The 21755-nt window shown below is 43.8% G+C and overlaps 1 long non-coding RNA gene across 2 annotated transcripts; it reads left to right on the top strand.

Moving 5' to 3' along the window:
- The first annotated feature begins 693 nt into the window (after nucleotides 1–693).
- Nucleotides 694–13042, top strand: LOC132536416 (uncharacterized). Of its 2 annotated transcripts, none has more exons than XR_009547999.1 (3): nucleotides 694–786; nucleotides 2692–2773; nucleotides 12992–13042. It is a non-coding gene; the product is annotated as an uncharacterized LOC132536416 (long non-coding RNA). The 2 variants fall into 2 exon arrangements; XR_009547998.1 differs by lacking the exon at nucleotides 12992–13042 and adding an exon at nucleotides 4467–5381.
- The last annotated feature ends 8713 nt before the right edge of the window (nucleotides 13043–21755 follow it).

Raw genomic sequence — 21755 nt, 5'->3', positions numbered from 1 at the left:
ATTGTGAATCACATGACCTCCAAGAGATTGAGCTCGGGACTGCATCTGCATGCCTGAGGCTCCTGGTTTGATCCCCAGCACTGCATGTAGCAGAGTGGAGTTCTGGATCCATTCTCTGTGTGTGTGTGTCTCTTGTCTGTCTGTCCATCTGCCTTTCTCTCCTTTGAAATTTTCTCTTTGTCTCATGTGAAGTAAATATTTTGGGAAACTATTGAGATGAAACCGTCTTGACTAAACGTGCACTGTAGTTGGTGAGGGACTTCTTAACTGTTGCATTGAGTGACACAGTCAAGCCCTTTAATCTTGCGTGTTGTGCAGAGTGGCATTTAACCAGTAAATTTAAATAATTAAGTTTTAAAAATAATGACAGAAGAGCACACTGCTTTTTAAATTTTCCTTATAATAATCACTGGCAAATTAATTAGTTGTAAAACAGGTGATTATAAAAGTAAAAAAAAAAAAGTCAAGCTGTTGAAAGCACTAGGCCTTTCTGAAGAAGGTTAATTTTTTTTTTAAGCATAGCTCATATTTTTTGAGATGCTTGCTTTATTTAGTATTTTAATTTCATTTAAAATGACATTTGAATTGTAATTATCATTTAGGATGAAATCAAAGCTGAAGTTTAACAGGTTGATTTGCTTTAGAATTCTGTGAGTCACTAATGAAATGCTTCAATTCCCTCTTCTCCCCGTTCAGTGTTGTGGATATATTTAGAAAGAAAGAGCATGACGCGTCAGTTAGGATCCAGAGCTGGTTTCGAGGATGCCAAGTCCGAGCATACATCAGGTATATTGATCTTGCCATGGGAGCCTCTGCTTGTCATCAAATTATACTTCTTGGAAAATGTCATTTATCCGTACGGTGTTCTTTTCGTTTAACCCCTCCTTTGCAATGAACCTAACACATTTTGCATTGTGTATTTTTAAGATACGAACAACTTTTTTTCCTGTTTAATGGCACTATCTTTTCTTTTTTCTTTCTTTTTTTTAAATTTTTATTTCTAAAATGGAAACACTGACAAGACCATAGGATAAGAGGGGCACAATTCCACACAACTGTTTTTAATCATCTTTTCTAACATGTAAAAACCAACCAACCAACCAAAAACAAAAATCAAATGTAAGTTATTGACTATACCTCTGTTTGTGAAAACCCATAGTATCGTCTGTGTCCTAGACCACATTCTTTTCCACCAGTGCCATGGAACTTGATGAAAATAAATAGATAAATAAATAAATAAGTAAATAAAGCATCAAGACAGAAGGGGAGCTACTCTCTGCCCCTTTACTTTGCTGGTTGGAGATGATATCGATGAGGACAGGTGATACCAGCAGACATGCCAGTCTGGTTACAGGGAGACTGTGTGTACTTCCTGTCCTCACTGTTTGCACTTTCTCCTCGATGCCCACCTCCCCCCTCCCCCGGGCTCTCCGCAGTTCTGAGAAATGCCACCTTGCCTGGGTAGAAGGCGGCTCTGTCTGGTCCCTTATGACTGGGTGGTGAGCCGGGGGCCATGCTACTGATGCGCGTGCTTGCTCACAGGAACTAAGTCTAGGCACACACACGCAGTGTGAACCTGAGCTTTTCAGCTCCGCCACCTGCAAGTTCATGAACTCAGCAGACGAGTGACATCAGCATGGCCAGGCTGAGCACTTGTCATCCCAAATTGTCTCCAAATTCTGAAATGCCAGTGGTGAAGGTACATCGAGCACCCCCCACCAGCAGCAGCCACTTACAAGTGATTTTCCAGATACTTGCTTTGCTTCCTACATTCAGCTGGGTTCTTTCTTTCTTTCTTTCATTCTTCTTCTTCTTCTTTTTTTTTTTAATAAAAAGGAAACACTGACAAAAACCATAGGATAATAGGGGTACAACTCCACACAATTTCCAGTTCCCACCACCAGAACTCCGTATCCCCTCCCCTCCCCTGATAGCTTTCCTATTCTTTAACGCTCTGGGAGTGTGGACCCAAGGCCATTGTGGGGTGCAGAAGGTGGAAGGTCTGGCTTCTGTAATTGCTCCCCCTCTGAACATGGGCATTGACAGGTTGATCCATACTCCCAGCCTGTCTTTCTCTTTCCCTAGAGAGGCGGGGTTCTGGGGAATCAGAGTTCCAGGACATTGGTAGGGTTGTCTGTCCAGGGAAGTCTGTTTGGCATCATGCTAGCATCTGGAACCTGGTTGCTGAAAAAGAGGGTTAATATATAAAGCCAAACAAATTGTTGACTAATCATGAACCTAAAGGCTGGAATAATGCAGATGAAGAGTTGGGGGGGGTGGTCTCCGTTTTGTAGATAGCTAGTAGGCATATTTTAGTTATATTCCAAAGGGCCTGTGACTATACTAGTTTTTTTTTCTCTCTCTCTCTCCCTCTCTCCCTCCCTCTCTTCCTCTCTCTCTCTTCCCTGAGCCTGAAATCTGATATGCAGGTGGATCCAAGTTATTGTCTGGGAGATGATGTCATGGCTGGAAAAAGGACCAGAAAGCTGGATCAGGGAAGAGAGTAGCTCCCAAATATGGGAAAGGGGTCTAAATATTGTTGACTGTAAACCCCATTGATTTGATGCGACCTGGGGCCCACCTTCAGCTGGCTGGGTTCTGACAGTGTACCTATGTCAGGCTCCACAGAGTAAGGCTTAATAGGGTCCCTCCCTTCAGTGCCAGCATGCTGATGAGTGTTTTCTCACACAGGTATTTACATAGACAAGCAACTATTATCCAAAAACGGTGGCGAGGTTACTTAGGCAGACAACATTTTTATCGCCTTGTGAAGGTAAATATTTTAACATTTACTTATATTTGCACGTGAATGAAACAGTGTGTGGTAGCTTATTCATTTCAGTCATATTTAACCTTTGATTTTGAGGTCCTATTAATAATACACACTTATGAAAGAGTAGCGATGGGTTTCACTGTTAGTATCAAATAGTTTGCTTCTGAGATGCTTTTCATAATGTTCCCAAGAAGAACTGAGTCGTTTCCTTGCACCTAAACTGTGCCAGATGCTTTCAGTTTTGCTAGCGTACATTTCACAGTGCCTATATTGATCTGTCGGTGACTGTCCACTGCCTCAATGGTGAGCTTTCTCAGATGGTTTTCATTTTTGGATTCTCCACATTTAAATAAGCCCTGGCCCATAGCACAGTCAACAAACCTTGATTGAAGTGCCCAAATGAATTCCCAAATATAAAACAAAACAGTTTATCTCTCTGATGCTTATCATTCTTTATTATTGACCACTGGGAAAATTTAGAAATGTACATTAAGCATAAACAGCACACCGAGCTGCACCTTCACTACAGCATTTGCGAGTAGTCCTGTAAGCTGTGGAGCTATATTGGAAACTGAAGAAGCAGAGCTCTGTGGACCCTTTCCCTGTGACCTCTCTTGTCACCTGACCCACCAGAGCAGGACTGGAACACCACTATCCACTCGGTTTGCCTTCGGAAGGACCTCTGGAGACATCATGAGAACAAATGGCATTAATTGCTTGGGAAGAAGAGAACTGAGCACTTGAGGACTAAGTGAAGAAAAGAGACTTTTCACTGCTAACTCTGTTGCTGTTTTGATTGTTAAGCAGCATAAATGCATTATCTCATAAAGAAATCCATTGAGATGAACTCCATTTTAAAAAACCCCAGCCCCCATCAGCACCCCAGATACTGGAGCAGTACTAGTGCTCAGCTATTTTTTGTCTCCAAAGGTCAGAGAAAGGACACTTGAGATTCCAGACTAGGGAGAGGGAAGAGCGGATTCCTTAGGCACAGCAAGGCCAGAGCTCTGGGACCAGTGATGAGCTGCTGTAGGGCCCAGGGTTTGGAGACTAGAAAATGGGGGTGAGAACCCAGAGATGACCTTTATAGAATGATTTTCCCAATAAGGGTAGATGGTATAATGGTTATGCAAAGAGACTCATAGCTGAGGCTCCAAAGTCCCAGGTTCAAAGGTTCAGCCCCACACACCACCATAAACCAGACCTGAGCAGTGCCCTGGTCAAAAAAAAAGAAAGATTTTCCAGAAACAATCTTTCAAGTCGAAAAATCAATATTTTCCCTCTTTGAGGTAGAGAAATAAGAGACTTGTGAAGATCAACTGATGAGTCCCAGATGCTCAGGTTGTGATCTGCAGAGACCCCATGCTGAATGTTCACGGAAAATCCTCTGCACCTCGTCTTCAGGCACTGCAAACCTGCTTCTCCTTGTGTGTTTCTTCACTATAGTAATGGGCACTACATCCACAGAGGGTCAAAGCCCCAGAGTCATCAAAGACTTCCCATCACCTCTTTCTCCAGATCCCCCGTGCCCTCAGCGATCACTTCATTGGCATTTCCATTTTAGGAATGTCTCTTGATATCGAGCTGAAAGCTGTCATTTCACTCCCAAGTGCTCAGTCCTCTCCTCAGCAGCATCAAGCTCACACCCTTCTGCCTTGTTTTCTAAAGTCGGATCCCCCTTTTTGCTACTTAGGATATGTTGAATCATTCACCATTGCCAAGACAGGATGCCCTACAGCAGTCAGCAAGTGTTTGCTTAATTGCCTGGAATCCCTTCTTTATTCGGACTGGCCTGCTGGTCTAAGGCTGCTGGTCCTCCAAGACTTCCCTTCGGTTTTCTCGGATCTTCCAAAGCCGAGTCCAAGACAGAGGGAGACTGCAAACACTGTATTAGGCATGCCTTCCACGTGCTCTGTCCACATGCTGCCTCTGCTGCTTGCTGTCACTCCTGTGGGAGGCCCTGAATGCCGTAACTCTCCCGTTGATGGTATCTCTGACAGAGCCAGAGAACGGCACAGGAAAGCCACACACTTGCTGACTAAACCAAGGAATGACTCACAGGTGTCCCCTTGGACATGGGGGAGACCTTTGGCCATGGTCAGTGTGGATGGTGCATAGTGTCACTTTGGGCAAAAATTATCCACCGCCCCCTTTATCATATCCACCCCCCATTTCGTAGACTTGGACTAAGTCAAGTGTGTCTGCAGAAGGGACGCAGACCACCCCAGCTGAGGCTTACTGAGGCTTTGTGTCCCCTTCTTGCGCATGGCTAGTTCACCTCAGATTTGAGCTGCGTCTAGCCCTGAGCCAAGCGCAAGAGATGCAAGGAGTCCTCACTCATATGGAATTTGAGTGAGAGGTACACTTTTTATGTAGTGGGAAGCTACTGTGAGAGCTGCATTTTTATCTCAGCAAAGCTTATTTGTGGTCGTAATGATAAGAGCAGGGTGTTTATAGGAAACATTTTGAAACTCATGCGAAGATGCTTAGAGTTTTTGGAGTTTGTGGTGATCCTAGGACACCTCCATGTGGTGATATCTTGTAAGGAGATTTTGCTATGTCAGTCAGAGTGCCCAGCACAGCATAATCACATGCAACAAATGCTTATTTAAAAATGATCGTGCTTGTTTATTGTGAGAATGAAAGAGAGAGAGGGGCAGAGCACTGCTCAGCTCTAGCAGAATGGGGTTTCAGGGATTGAGCCTGCAACCTCTTGGGCCTCCACCATGTAAGTTGCTACTCTAGCAGACTGAGCTATCTCTCCAGTACAACCGCACTTACTGACATACACTCCTGAAGAGGAGCTGAGCCTAAGACAGCTAGGGCTGCAACCCATGGAGCCATCATTATCGGATGGTTGCATTTCCATCCAGCCAAAGGAGTATCTCACCCGCCGTGCAGTGGACTGGGAATGGAGATTTGCGGACAGTACTGTCAAGGGTTTCAGAGGAGAACGAGAATTATGGGTAGATACTAAACAGGCGGAAATGCCATTTGACAGGAACTGGAGGAGAAAGCTCTGGAAGCCTAGAGTTGCTCACAGTCCTCAGGTGAAACTGAGTGCGAACAGAAAGAGGACTTTGACAAGGCAGGTGTCCTAGGAGCCTTTTAGACAGTGTATTTCTAGACTCCTTCTCAAATTCTGATGGCCCCAAGGAACTGCTCTGCAGCTTTGACATAATCATCACAGTGACAACCACTAGTCCAGCTGATGCCCAGGAGTCTGTCTTCACGTGCAGTCTGTGCCCTCATCAAGACACAGCACATGGAACTGTGTTGTCATTCTTCCTTTTGTAAAATCACTTTATTGGGGGGTTGAGGAGCCATGATTTTCTGGGTTTTTTTTTTTCCCTTTTTTTTTTTTTCTTTTCCTCCTCCAGGGTTATTGCTGGGCTCGGTGCCTGCACCATGAATCCACTGCTCCTGGAGGCCATTTTTCCCCCCTTTTGTTGCCCTTGTTGTAGCTTCGTTGTGGTTATTATTATTATTGCCCTTGTTGACGCAATTCGTGTTGGATAGGACAGAGAGTAATGGAGAGAGGAGGGGAAGACAGAGAAGGGGAGATGTTGTTAAAATTTCGGACGGCTCCAGCTGGCGGGGCTAGCTTCACGGGCGGGTAACAGAGACGCAGAGACAACGGCTGGGCAGGGCAGCTGTAATTCTTTATTCAGGAACAACGATTCATAAACTAAACCAAACTAATCACCAAACAGAACTCTGCTGTCTCTTTGCGGCGGCGCAAGCACTCTCTCTTACTCTGGAACTCAGGAACCCTGGAACTCTCTTGAACTCTCGAACTCTGAAACTCTGGCGGGGTTCCTTCGGGGCGGGGCCAAGCAGGACCGCGAAACTAACTGGACTGATCTAATTCTCTCGGTGGGGGAGAACTACCCAATGTAAAGCATACAACAGGGAGAGAAAGACAGACACCTGCAGACCTGCTTCACCGCCCGTGAAGCGACTCCCCTGCAGGTGGGGAGCCGGGGGCTCGAACCGGGATCCTTACGCCGGTCCCTGCGCTTTGCGCCACCTGCGCTTAACCCACTGCACCACTGCCCGACTCCCCTGTTTTTTCTTTTTCTTTCTGGCTTCCTGAAGGACGACCCTTTGTGTTTATTTTTATTTCCAAACTCCGTGTCAGGCCTTTCTGCTGGCTTTCATGCTGCCATATTTGACAACATAATCCAAATGTGTCCCTCTCGGGGGCTCAAGACTTGTGATTTGCAAGCTTGAAAGTCTTTTCCTGATAGCAGAGCCACGAGCTGAGTCTCTTTTGTTAATAAACTGTGTAGTTACCTGGCATGTGCTCAGAGCACCTGCACTTCATGCAGGCTGGCCTCTGGTCATCAATTTACTGTCCCTGCTCTTCTCACTGAGGACTCCAGTTGTCCTGTTGTCTGGGGACCCCCCTGTTTGCAGTTTTGTGCTCTTCTTTGCAGTCTGTGTCCCAAACACTCCTTGCCTTGCCACTGTGTAGCTGGTGAGGTGGATCCCCGGGCATAGTGCCAGGAAAGTGGTGACATCTTTTCCCATCTCCCCTTTGAGTGTCGCCTAGCAGAGTCAGCTCCATGACTGCCACATGACAGCTTGGATGCATCTTCTCACTCTGCTGAAATACTCGATCCTTATTCTTTTCATCTTCCACCCTTCTGTAGTTCACATTATATTTAAAATCAAATACACTGTGTGTTTTTTGTTTGTTTTGTTTTTTTACCATACTCATGAGAACAGAGTATCAAGGTGTCTTCAGTAGATATGGTTGATTTCCCAGCTTCCTGTGACTGAGCAGCTCAATGTTATATGTTGGAGTTGAGACCATCTCGTGCATAACATGTCCATCAGCCACATAAACAGAACGGAAGTTTCTGTTAAAAGATATTGGTGGTCTGTGGTAGGGCAGTTATTTTATAAATAATAAATATCAAGACAGGTTATTCAAGTTATAAGGATAATTTATTGCTGCAGTGAAGGTTCACAGTGCTTACATACTACTTGACATCTTCCTGATTCTTGCAGATCTTCATATTTAGTCAGTATTTAATAGAGTAATAATAGAAAGAAAATTTATTTTCAACAGTACAAAGATGCCTCCTATTACCAAATTCCACTGTATGTTGTCATTATAAATGCCAGCAGGGTTTTTGATGGATAGCAAAGACACTGGTAACTTTTTACAACGTATGAGACTGATACGGTCATTTCTACAGACATCTTTTATTTATTTTTTTATATTTATTTACTTATTCCCTTTTGTTGTCCTTGTTTTATTGTTGTAGTTACTATTGATATTATCGCTGTTGGATAGGACAGAGAGAAATGGAGAAAGGAGGGGAAGACAGAGAGGGGGAGAGAAAGACAGACACTTGCAGACCTGCTTCACCTCCTGTGGAGCGACTCCCCTGTGTAGCTGGGGGCTTGAACCGGGATCCTTCCACTGGCCCTTGTGCTTTGTGCCACGTGCACTTAACCCACTGCGCTACCGCCTGACTTACAGACATCTTTTTTTAAGACATCTTTTCAGTAGATGAATAAATGCTTCTTCTGTAATAATAAATGCCCAAGTCTTTTCATAAATTTCTTCAGAAGATCAGTGATAAGTTAATAAGGCAACATTTATCACCCTTTCGTGTCAGAACAGAGAGCTGAAACATAATATATTTTTCCCCTTCAGGGCCTTGCAATTAAGAAAAAAAAGCTCAAACACTAGATAACTTAAAACTCTGACCTGACTAATATTCATTCAGAACATTAACATATTTTCAATATAATTATGAATTGAATTTAGATTTGTTCATCTGCTTTCAAAGATCAGGTTAATAACAGCCACAAGAATGAATATAATTGACTTAACTTTTTTGTGGGAAAGGAAAGGTTATTTTAAAAATCAGATGTTGATGACAAAATCGGTACCAGCTGCCAACAAACAAGGCAAAACATATGCAGGCAGTGCTCATGATTACTTGACAATAACTCACGTAAGGATCACACTCAGAGTTCTGAAATGAAGGCGGCACGAGGAGGAAAATAACCGAGGCCAGGATGGGCACGGCTTGCTGGGTTCCAGGGCCATCACCTCAGTGCAGACACTCCTTCCCCTCCTGCCCATCCTGAGAGTGTTGTGAGAATGTCCTCACTTTCAGTCACCCGCCCTGCAAAGTTTTGCCCCAGTGGTTTTCCTGTTCCCGCAGCCAGATACCATGGAGCCACCTGCATGTAAAGATGCGTGATGGGCGGGGCAGAAAACGGAGGGAAAGGAGCCAGGTGTCTACACTGCCAAGAGTCTCAGCCAACGTGGCTCAAGGCGGAGGGGCGTTTGCTAAAAATGGAAGCGCTTAGCACGGAGGCTGTCCTGCAGGGTCCAGTTTGCAGTCTGAGCTCAGCCTTCAGAAGGGGACTGTCCCCTTGGTATGGGGGGGGGGCAACAGTGCAGTGAAGTGGGGGCCCTTGGCACTGAGCGGGCAGACACCAGGGAGGGCAGGTCACCACGCGTGTTCTGCGAACGACAGAAGTCGCCGTGAGAGGAAAGTGCAGAGCTCTAGAGCTTGTGGCTGGAGGAGACCAGGGAGCCCTGAGGAAGGAGGAAGAGGAAGGGACAGGGAGAGCTGGAAGGCCCCAAAGGAAGGATGGCAGCACACCAAACAGGGATAGAGAGGAATAAAGGCGGGAATCAGGAGATTACCAAGTAAGCTTTTTTTAAAAAATTATTTTTTAAAATTTTTTTAAAAATTATTTATTTAAACTTTTAAAAAATATTTATTCTCTTTTTGTTGCCCTTGTTGTTTTGTTATTGTGGTTATTATTATTGTTGTTGTTGTTGGATAGTACAGAGAGAAATGGAGAGAGGAGGGGAAGACAGAGGGGCGAGAGAAAGATAGACACCTGCAGACCTGCTTCACCGCCTGTGAAGCGACTCCCCTGCAGGTGGGGAGCCGGGGGCTCGAACCAGGATCCTTCCGCCGGCCCTTGCGCTTTGCACCACCTGCACTTAACCTACTGCGCTACCGCCCGACTCCCTTTTTTTTTTTTTTTCTTTTCTTTTCTGTTGTTTTATTTATGGAACTGGACCTTTGTGCATGTGTGATTTCACAACATCAGGTTGCTTTTTTCATTCAGATAGAGCCAGAAAGGGGAATGGAGAGTTGTCACCACAACAAGGCTTCCCCTGGCGCCTGAATACCTCCCAGGTGGTGCTAGGGCTCGAACTGCAGGGCACTCTGGCGGCACAGTTGAGGAGCCATCTCTCTGGCCCATGATGTTGTTTTGATCAATCAGTCAGTCAATCAGTCGATTAATTTCTGCTATTTGTCTCTAGGACTTCACCACTTTAGGCTGACTTTTTTTTTTTTCCAGATAGGAACACACAGACACACACACACACACACACACACACACACACACACAGAGAGAGAGAGAGAGAGAGAGAGAGAGAGAGAGAGAGAGAAAGAGAGAGAGAGAAAGAGGGAGAGAGAGGGAAAGAGAGAGAGACAAGGACAAGGACAGGGAGAGAGACAGAAGTCACTGCACCAAAGCTCCCTTCAGCATGATGGGGGCCAGGCTTGAGCCTGGGCCATGCACATGAAGCAGCACATTAGCCAAGATGACACATTTCCCCAGCACCCGTGTTGTTTTAAAGCAGAACTGCCTTCTGGTTTGCAGTGACTGGGGCAAGAAGAGTGTCTGCTTCTTCCTCCAGCTTCTGGTACTTGGAGGGGGGCGGAGAGAAGAGGAAAAATACTGAGCTATTGGAAAAGTCATGACACACCTTTTTTTTTTCAAGATGTTATTTATTTATTTATTAATGAGAAAGATAGGAGGAGAGAGAGAAAGAACCAGAGATCACGTTGGTACATGTGCTGCTGGGAACTGAACTCAGGACCTCATGCTTTGTCCACTGTGCCACCTCCTGGACTATATGACACATCTTTACATAGAGAAACAAGAAACACATCCCCACTAATTTCTCGAATACTTCATCGCAAGAAAAACAGGAGAACTAGGATTTTCAGTTCTAGAAAACAGTGGAAAGACATTTAGTTGGAACTAAAAGGCAATTCAATCAGAGAGAGTAAGGTAAACATGTGATAATTTTTGTCAGACTGAGGTTAAAAGGAAAGGAGGAGTGGTGACAGATAATTGGGGGGGAAATCGAGGCCTGATTGTGGTAAGACTTGCCCGGCACTTGGGCCTAATGTGACTAGTTTCCTTCTCCACCAACTTTTGTGGTGAAAAGAAACAAGCTCCTTGAGCCTGGTAGTGTGTCTGCTGTACCGAGGGTGCCAGTGTTTGGCGTCATATGTAGATATTGTGAAGTGCGGGGCCAGGAGCTCTAAGCTGCGACACAGCCGTCACCGTTGCCTGTGGCCCAAACTCCTCCTCCCCTTCACTGACCGCTGGAAACTGCTTTTCCATGTTCTGTCTTTGTGAAATGAACTGTTCCAGATACCTTGGAAGAGTGGAACCTACAATATTTTGACAACTGAGAAATGTTACACGTGTACCAACTACTGTATTTACTGTCTACTATAAACCATTATCCCCCCGGTTAAAAAAAAAAAAAAAGGAATGACGCACCAGAATTCAAACTACTGAGGATTCCTTTCACAATAACCTTCAACTATGCTGTAAGCACCTCAAGTCGTTCACTTGGAGCTCCACAGCTGTATCATGTGACCACAGACACTGCTGTAAGGATGGACATGGACATTTGAAAGACTGCCAGTGACTCTTTCAAAGCCACAGGGCAGGTAAAAGCAGCGCCAGGAATTAAACCCACATCTGTGTTTCCAAAAGAAAGTTCACAGGCTCTCCCTGCTGAGAATTGACAATAGTATGATCTGCAAAAGAAACACTCTTCCACCAAACCAAAACTTTCTCAAATATGCTATTTCCTTGATGTTTATTCTACGTGAAAATATTTAGTGGTTGTATATACCTCAATGTAACTTGAAGAAAGATAACATTAAGGTATTTGGTATTCACCTCAAACATTGAAGACTTATGCCTTGCTTGCTGCAACAAAGGAAGAGAACTTAAAAGGAAGTAACATCATCATATTAACTTGTAAGTAACATATTGCAGCCAACTTTCAATTGCCCGGACTATTGATAAATAATCCGGTCCTACTGCTCTCCACAGACACTCTCTTTGGGTCAGATCAGGCAATTCCAACAGCTCTAATCACTGTGAAACTCTTATTAGCCCTGTTTGTCTTGGGAAAGAAACCCCCTATATCAGAGACAATTTTTTTCAAAAGTTTGCCTGTAACATTAATACCTACTACATGAATTCAAATATATTTTAGTTCATTGAATTTAGGTAATATTTAACAAATGATAAAGTTGCTTTTATATTGCCAAATGTGCATCTCAGTGCACTTACTGTCTATTGTATTGTCATAAATTATGTTAAATTCTGCTTTTAATTAGAACAGTTGTAGCAGCTTTTTTGGGAAAAGTCTTTTAACTGAAATAGAATATGATGCTAAATGTGATTCACTGTGATGCAAAGTACTAGGTGTATTAATTAATTAATTAATAGGCTAGTAAATGCATGTTCCCACTGAAAATAAACCAGCAATTTGGGAAGTCTTCTGTCTATCAGGGGACTTGCTGCAACATGATATCATTGTATTTGTGATTTTATGGTGTTGAAATGAATATTAAATGAAACAAAATTCCCAAGGATTACTCAGGAGGCAGCTAAGTACATAACATTTTGTACAGATGGTTGGAAGGCACAATTTTATTCCATCACTGCATCCATATCCTTGAACGATTTCGTCTGAAGACAGCATTTCTTTGAATTTTTCATTAAACCAGACGTCTTGAAATATGAATTCCCTTTATGTTTCTGTGAGTTTTGGCTAAAAGAGCCCCAGTGAATAAATCACACAATACTAGGTGTCACCAGCACTTGTGAATATTTCTGCTTTGTTATTCTATTCTCAGTAGAGCACCATTGATTATCAAACTCAGCGGAGAGCATTTTATGATCATATATCTCCATTAGCTCCTAGTTTGACGACCATAGATTTTTCTGGTTAAGCTTGCATTATGTATTAGGAAGCCTATCTCTTCAATACGAAGTTTGATTTCATGTTTCTAAGCCTAGAACTCTTACTATGTATTATGTATAAAGATCCTTATCTTTTATATGTAAAAAAAAAAGGCTACATTGTCTTTGTGTAACTGAAATATATGCCTTTTTTTTGATTCACAGTTAGCATTTTATACTATGAAGATGAATATCTACAATACAATGGCTGTCAGGGTAAATATTTCTTCACTTGTTAAACAAATGAAAAGTCAATTGTGCCTTGAATTCGCTTTTAATAAAAGGAGCAGGCCAGAATAATGTAAATCTGATGGGTATGCTAATGTAAAGAGAAAGAAGAGAACCTAGTTAAAAAGTAAGTTATGCCAAATAATCTTGGCAGGATTAAAAATTAGAGTAAAGTGTAAAACATGTAATTACCAGTGCTTGTGTTTTAGAATGCTAAATATCTGTGAGCCCATAACTAGAGAAAGACTGTAAATATTAATGAAGCAATGCACCACTTCCCATATGTCATAGAAAATATGCTGATAAATAGATGAACCTGGTCCTGAAATATAAGGTTCCTGCCCCAAAACAAATCAATTAGAAATTATTCATGTGACTTAACAATAATAGGACCAGCTTCCATCTTAGAAGCTTTATTTCTATCGTCTGTATCCGTGGTTAGGAGTTATTTTTTCTGTGAGAAAGCTGAACTCAATGATCATAAGCCTGTTTAGTTTCTGCATAGATTTTGTGAATGAGCACAACCAAAGCACCATTTGTTTTGCATAGGACAATATGGCAGTGGCTTAATTATTAAATCTCCATATAAGGAGAAGTTTCCCTTGTGAAGTTTCTCCATGAATTTAAATCAAACCAGGTGGTGGTTCACACACATTGCCATGCACACCTTCAAGCCCCCAGGCAATATCCCTAGTGAGGAAAAGAAAAAAAGTGAATAAGCGCGGGAGATAGCATAATGGTTATGCAAACAGACGCTCATGTCTGAGGCAGTGAGGTCCAAGGTTCAATCCTCTGCACCACCATAAACCAGAACCGAGCAGTACTCTGGTAATACGATTTAAAAAAAAAGTTAGAGGATTAAATAACCCCTTAAGACCTAAGTTGCCTTCTTTTTCTTTAATCTATTAGTTCATCTGCCAATAGAGGATTTTCCTGTGGGTCAAGCAAGGTAGTTAGATACCTTCTCAGAGTCCTGTGTTGAACTCTGGCAGGTCCATGAACTTGGTCTGGACTCTGTGTGCAGCTTGTGGGAGGGCGCTGGCCCAGCAGGTGTGAATGTGCACAGTCTCCACCATCTGTCTGCCAACTCTGTTTTCCTGTAACTTAGAGGAAAAGTGGAGGAGACCTCTGTGCTTCCTTTCTCTGTCCAAGACGGAGTCTTCAGCTCTTGCACACTGCCTTTCCTAGTGACACAGGAACACAATTCGTTTTTCTTCTTTGGATGAAGATGCTCTAGACTGGGAAGTTAGCATGTTTTGATTCCCTGGAGCTCTGCCAAAGATTTAAGGTATCAATCTAAGACATTGTTGGGTTATGTACTTTCTGGTCACCTCCCATGGGATGTGTTTCCAGAGTAAAAAAGATAGATGACTGAGGACCTAAATGTCCCCTCGGTCCTCAGGAGAGAAAGAGGCAAGGAGGACTAGGCATATTCTGAGAAACTGCATCAAACAAGCCACGTGGAGGATAACCATTGGGGTTGTCCCAGTGTTACACTGAGACCTGCATTTCTCCACAGCTTTGCCCAAAGTCAACTTCTCTTTGTTGAATGTAAAGGGCAGTGTGGAACTGGACCTGAATCCTGTGGTCCCAGAGGACAGTCTTTCATGATCAGGATATAGCTTTCTTAAAAATCAAAAAAATACCCTCACCCTTACCCAGTGCAGTACGTCAAAAGGCATGAGAACATTCCCTGCCACCTGCAAGGCCAGTCCCGCTCTCCCTGCTCTGCTCTACTTCACACTTTCCTTTTTTTTTTTTTTTAATTTTTTATTTAAGAAAGGATTAGTGAACAAAAGCATAAGGTAGGAGGGGTACAACTCCACACAATTCCCAACACCCAATCCCCATAACCCACCCCCTCCCATGGTAGCTTTCCCATTCTCTATCTTCTGGGAGCATGGACCCAGGGTCATTAAGAGTTGCAGAAGGTAGAAGGTCTGGCTTCTGTAATTGCTTCCCCGCTGAACATGGGCATTGACTGGTCGGTCCATACCCCCAGTCTGCCTCTCTCTTTCCCTAGTAGGGTGTGACTCTGGGGAAGCTGAGCTCCAGGACACATTGGTGGGGTCTTCAATCCAGGGAAGCCTGGCCAGCATCCTGGTGGCATCTGGAACCTGGTGATTGAAAAGAGAGTTAACATATGAAGCCAAACAATTTGTTGAGCTATCATGGATCCCAAGCTTGGAATAGTGGAGAGGAAGTGTTAGGGAGGTACTCACTGCAAACTCTAGTGTAGTCCTGCTTTCAGGTATATATTTTGCAGTAGTTTATGGATATGTGTGCACATAAGCTCTCTCTCACAGAAACTGGTGTATATCTAGGTTATGGGACTTTGTTAGAAAGTGAACTGCCTGAGATGAAATTAGAGTGTACTATTAAAGGAAAGGTCTCACCCGAGTAATGAAGCTGAAGGGTTGTCATTCCACACGTGAAGTCTCTGGATACATTCTGAGGTGAAGCATGTTGAGGTAGCAATCGTTGCTTTGGTTAGGTTGTGATCGGCAGATGCAATGTTATTTGGTTTGGATTGGGAGATGCATACGGGAAAGTGGGCCCTATCCAAGGGTTCCAGGACTGGGGGAAGTAGGGGCTCTATAGTGAAGATGTGAGGTTCCTGCTGTCTTAGGGTTCAAAAAGACAATCAATAGTTAATATTATCATCACATTATTTGTTAATTGGGTTAACTTTGAAAAGTCCCTTTGTTAGGGTTTGCTGGACAGTACCCAGTATCTTGTATATAGCTGTGCTATTGGAAGCTTCTAATCTACTTGGTCTAGGCTTTTGAGAGAGTCCGCATATCAAATACATAGCCTATATATTAAAAAGATTCAGTTTGTCTTTTGAGAAACTTTGAGACATACAATTGATTTCCCCCTCTCATATTAATTAGCTACTGATTTATATGTCTACATTTTGCTAGGAGTGTACATAAACACCATTCCCACCACCAAAGGACTGTGACCCATCCCTCCCGCCCACTCCCACCCCCCACTGGCCCAGGAAGCTACATGCCTACCCCTCACCACTGGGTTTTTACTTTGGTGCCCTACTTACAATTTGATCAGGTCCTGCCTTTAGTTTCCCTTTCAGATCTTCTTAGTCAGCTTCTGTTGACTTTTTAAAGCTTAACTGCTGGTCCCCACTGGAAACTGCGTGCGCCTGTTAGCCCAGCTCTAGGTAATCGTAGGCTCTTGGGCTCCAGGCAGCTTGTAGTGTTTCCTCCACACGCCCACCCGAGAGTAAGCAGGCTTCAGGGTAAAAGAAGTCCAGAGCCCTTTGCACTTTGGGATGAACCAACTTGGTAATGGACTAGGTACTTCATGCTCTTGACAAAAAGAACTAGGAAGGGGGCTCTGTTGCAGAGGCCAGAGTGATTGTCTAACACAGATGAACTTTTAGCTTTGTCTGATCACAGTGAATAGAACTGAATTTATTTACAGGTGGACTTTGACCAAATTGCTTGCCTGTGGAGTATTGTAAGATGGTGCACTGAGGATTTGGCTCTTGGCAGAAATGAGGGGCTGAAGAGACAGTGTGTGGTCCCCATAACTCTGCAGTAAACATGTCAGTGTTAGGATCCTAACTGTATACCAGCAGCTGGACTTCTAATATCTACAACTTTGCTATTTCCATTTAAAGTTATGAAGTAGCAATGCTCAAAGTAAGCGCCTAATAGGTGTGACTGAAGACAGAGGAGTGCCCCTAATCTAAGTGGCCAGTCACACTCAGATAGATGAGCTCGATGCGGCCACTCAAACCATGGCAGGTCCTTCATATATAATAGACGAAGAAGAACCTCATTTCTTTTTGTTATTTTTTCTTCTTTTTTAATCAGATAGAGAAATTGAGACAGGAGGGGAAGATAGACAGGGACAGAAAGATAGGCACCTGGAGACCTGCTTCACGGGTTGTAAAACATCCCACCTGCAGATAAGGAGCCAGGGGTTTGGACTGGGTTCCTTGCATGGGTCCTTATGCTTTGTACTATGCTAATTTTCTGTTACTGATTTAATATTGATTTACAAAATCATAAAATAATAGGGATATAATTCCATACAGTTGCCACCCCCAGAGTGCTGTCACTACCCCCTCCATTTGAAGCTCAAGTTCTCATCTGTATATCTATTTCCCCATTTTTCCTATGGTCCTGCCTTCACTTCCTTTCTTTTTTTCCCTTTTTTTCTTTCCCTTTTTTTTTTTTACTTGCTGGGACTCAGTGCCTGCAGTATGAAACTACTACTCCTGGAGGCTATTTTTCGCCCCCTTTTGTTGCCCTTGTTGTTTATTGTCATTGTTGTCGGATAGGACAGAGAGAAATCAAGAGAGGAGGGGAAGACAGAGAGGGAGAGAGAAAGACAGACACCTGCAGACCTGCTTTACTGTCTGTGAAGTGACCCCCCCCCCTGCAGGTGGGGAGCCGGGGGCTTGAACCAGGATCCTTATACAGGTCCTTGCACTTTATGCCATGTGCATTTAACCTGCTGTGCTACTGCCCAGCCCCCCTTCACTTCCTTTTTAAGTCACCCCTACACCAGTTACTACTTCTGGTTGTCTTTCCTTTTTTCCTCTTCTCTCTCAGATAGGAGAAATAGTGCCTGGCTTCTTCTGATGTTTTCCAGATTCACTTCCCTTTTATTGCTGGTATGAAAAACAAGTTTCCTGATGACAAACTCTTTGGGTGCTAGTGGAATGGGTGTACAGACTCCTCTGGTTTACTTCCCTTATGGTTTATCCCTCTGGGAGTATGGACCAACATTCTTTATGAGATGCAGACAGTGGGAGTTCTGGCTTCTGTAACTTTTCTGCTGGATATGGGCATTGACAGGTGGATCCATACCGCCAGCCTGTTTTCCTGTTTCCTCACCAGCACTGGTGAGATCCTAAGCCCAGGGAAATCAGGATGGTATCATAGTAGTGTTTGCATCTTAAAACCTTGTTTCTTTGCCTCACATTCACAACAAGTATATTTGACACAACACGTGCATTATATTCAACTGCCAAATAAATTAATGAGCATTTCTAAAAATAGAATTACTATTTTTTTTTACCTCCAGAGTTATTGCTGGGACTTGGTGCCTGCACTATGAATCCACTGCTCCTAAAGGCTGTTTTTTTTAAATGTTTGTTTATTTTCCCTTTTTGTTGCCCTTGTTTTTTTATTGTTGTTGTAGTTATTACTGTTGTTATTGGTGTCGTCATTGTAGAGAAATGGAGAGAGGAAGGGAAGACAGAGATGAGGAGAGAAAGACACCTGCAGACCTGCTTCACTGCCTGTGAAGTGACTCCCCTGCAGATGGGGAGCCAGGGGCTTGAACTGGGATCCTTATGCCAGTTTGCACTTTACGCTACGTGCGCTTAACCCTCTGCACTACCGTCTCAGGAGTTAATTTTTTTTTGTTTTGTTTTGTTTTTACCAGAGCACTGCTCAGCTCTGGTTTATGGTGGTACAGAGGATTGAACCTGAGACTTTGGAGCCTCAGGTATAGAAGTCTGTCTGCATAACCATTATGCTATCTACCCCTCTAAAGGCTGTTTTTTCCCCTTTTGTTGCCCTTGTTGTTTGTCATTGTTGTTGGATAGAACAGAGAGAAATGGAGAGAGGAGGGGAAGACAAAGGGGGAGAGAAAGACAGACACCTGCAGACCTGCTTCACCGCCTGTGAAGTGACCCTCCTCCAGGTGGGGAGCCGGGGGCTCGAACTGGGATTCTTACTCCGGTCCTTTCGGTTTATGCTGCACTACCGCCTGGCCCCCAAGAGTTAAAATATTTTTAGCCTATCTGTCTGTAAACAGATGTCAGTTTTTAGTAATGACGAATAAATGATACATACGTGATTTTCTTTAAAGTCTTTGTGCGTCAGCCTCCCCCCATCCACCATGTAGCCTGAGCACTCTCTTGTTTCCTGTCCCTTTGGCCGCGGACACATTCTGTTGTAGAGCCTGCGCCTTTGTCGTCATATGGCCTGATAATTTGTACGACTGTGTGTGCTCTCACACAGTGCCGGTTCCCTGGGGCTCAGATAGCGCCCTCTGTGTCTTTAGCTCCTGGCTCAGAAGAGGTGGTTGCACAAATGTCCCCTAAATGAATCAGTGACTGTTGATGCATTCTTATCTAGACAAGGAGTGGAATAAGTCCCTTCTTTTCTAAGTATTTTCTAAGTCCCTAAATGCCTTTGTAGGAAGTAGCTTGAGCAGTGACTGGGGGCGTCTTTCAGGCTCACTTGATGGTCCAGTTTGACCATGTGCTAAGAGTACACTTGAATTGGAAAGGTACCGGTGGTTACCATAGCTCCTAGGTGAACAGAAGGTCTCATGAACTATTTCATTTTGGGCCTTCCTAAAAATATCATACAGCACACAGGCTTTCTATGCAAGAAGCTACCCTCAGAACCCACAGTGTCCCTCTCCAAAACCCCTGCTGCTGATTTGCTGCCAGGCCAGGGGCAGTCAGTCAATACTGTAGTCAGTTAAATTGTACAGTATATTTTTTTAAATTTATTTTTTATTTAAGAAAGGATAAATTAACAAAACTATAGGGTAGAAGAGGTACAACTCCACACAGTTCCCACCACCCAATCTCCATATCCCATCCTCTCCCCTGATAGCTTTCCCATTCTCTATCCCTCTGGGAGCATGGACCCAGGGTCATTGTGGGATGCAGAAGGTGGAAGGTCTGGCTTCTGTAATTGCTTCCCCGCTAAACATGGACATTGACTGGTCGGTCCATACTCCCAGTCTGCCTCTCTCTTTCCCTAGTAGGGTGGGTCTCTGGGGAAGCAGAGCTCCAGGACACATTGGTGGGGACTTCAGTCCAGGGAAGCCTGGGTGGCATCCTGATGGCATCTGGAACCTGGTGGCTGAAAAGAGAGTTAACATACAAAGCCCAACAAATTGTTGAGCAATCATGGACCCAAAGCTTGGAATAGTGGAGAGGAAGTGTTAGGGGGGTACTCACTGCAAACTCTAGTGTACTTCTGCTTTCAGGTATATATTTCGCAGTAGTTTACAGATACGTGTGAACATATGCTCTCTCTCACAGAACCTGGTGTATATCTAGGTTTTGGGACTTTGTTAGAAAGTGAACCACCTGGGATGGAATTAGAGAATACTGTGAAAGGAAAGGTCTCACCCGAGTAATGAAGCTGAAGAGTTGTCATTCCACACCTGAAGTGTTGTCATTCCACACCTGAAGTCTCTGGACACAGTCTGAGCTGAAGCATGTTGAGGTGGCAATCGTTTCATTGATTAGGTTGTGATTGGCAGATGCAATATTATTTGATATGGATTGGGAGAGGCATGCAGGGAAGTGGGCCCTATCCTAAGGTTCCAGGACTGGGAGAAATATAGGCTCTATAGTGGAGATGCAAGGTTCCTGCTGTTTTAGGGTTCAAAAAGACAATGGATAATTAATGTTATCATCACATTATTTGGTAATTGGGTTAACTTTGAAAAGTCCTTTTGTTAGGGTTTGCTGTATAGTATTCAGTATCTTGTAAATAGCTGTGCCACCGGTTGCCTCTGATCTACTTGGTCTAGGCTTTTGAGAGAGCCCGCATATCAAATACACAGCCTATATATTAAGAAGACTCAGTCTATGTTTTAAAAACTTCGAGACATACAATTAACTTTTCCCCTCTCATATTAATTAACTAGTCATTTATATGACTACACTTTACTAGGTGTGTACATAAACACCATTCCCACCACCAAAAGACTGTGTGCCATCCCACCCGGCCACCCCCACCCCCACCCCCCACTGGCCCAGGAAGCCTAGATTTTTATGCACACTCCCAGAACCCTATTCCTGCTGTTTCTGTGTGGGGCATTTCGCCACCTTTTTTGTCTTCAGTTTGACTGGGCATTTCACCACCTTTTTTGTCTTCAGTTTGACTTTCTTCCAGGTGAAGATTTTACTTCTCCTCTGCACTGTGCCTTCTTCATGGCAGACCTCATCTAAATGTTCCCCTCAGTTCTCATTCCCTCTCTCTCTCTCTCTGAAAAGCTTTCAGTGCCTCAAACAAAGGGCATGAGCTGATTCACTTGCTTCTGTCACTTCTCTCCCTGCCCCACTCAGATGTCAGTGACCGTCTCCTCACAGCCTATGACCAGCTGGCCGCTGGCCATCACTCCATTGCTCCCACACATGAGGACCCAGTTCCCGTTACTTCTTGGGTGTCACCCTGCACTCTCCACACAGAGGCTGTGAGAGTAGCACACAACCCTTCCACAGCCCCAGTGGGCCAGAAGAAGGAAGGGCTATAACTTACTACTTTCCCCCAGCACCTGGGCTTGGGGGCAGGGGGATACAGGAAACAGTCATTATGAAAGAAAGAGAGAGAGAGAGAGAGAGAGAAAGAAAGAAAGAAAGAAAGAAAGAGAGAAATCTGTCATCCCCCTCATTTGGAGTTGGAGGTGCAAACCACACAGATTTTTTTTTTATCTAGAATTTGCATTTGGTGGCTTTAGCACCTCCATTCTTCCTACTGATTTTTTTTTTTAAAATCACATCAATTTGTGTTAAATTTTATTTATTTTATTTATTTATTTATTTAAACCTGAGGGGGAGGAGGACCAGGGTGTCCATCTAGCTTACATGATGTTGGGAATCCAATTCAGGGCCCCCTGTGCTGACATTACCTGTCCAATGTGTTATCTGCTGTGCCACCTCCTGGGTTGCACCATATCGTTCCTAAAAAAA

This window comes from Erinaceus europaeus, unplaced genomic scaffold (assembly GCF_950295315.1).
Source record: "Erinaceus europaeus unplaced genomic scaffold, mEriEur2.1 scaffold_1042, whole genome shotgun sequence".
Taxonomy (NCBI): domain Eukaryota; kingdom Metazoa; phylum Chordata; class Mammalia; order Eulipotyphla; family Erinaceidae; genus Erinaceus; species Erinaceus europaeus.
The sequence above is the reverse complement of the archived record's forward strand: the minus strand, read 5'-3'. Positions and strand labels throughout refer to the sequence as shown.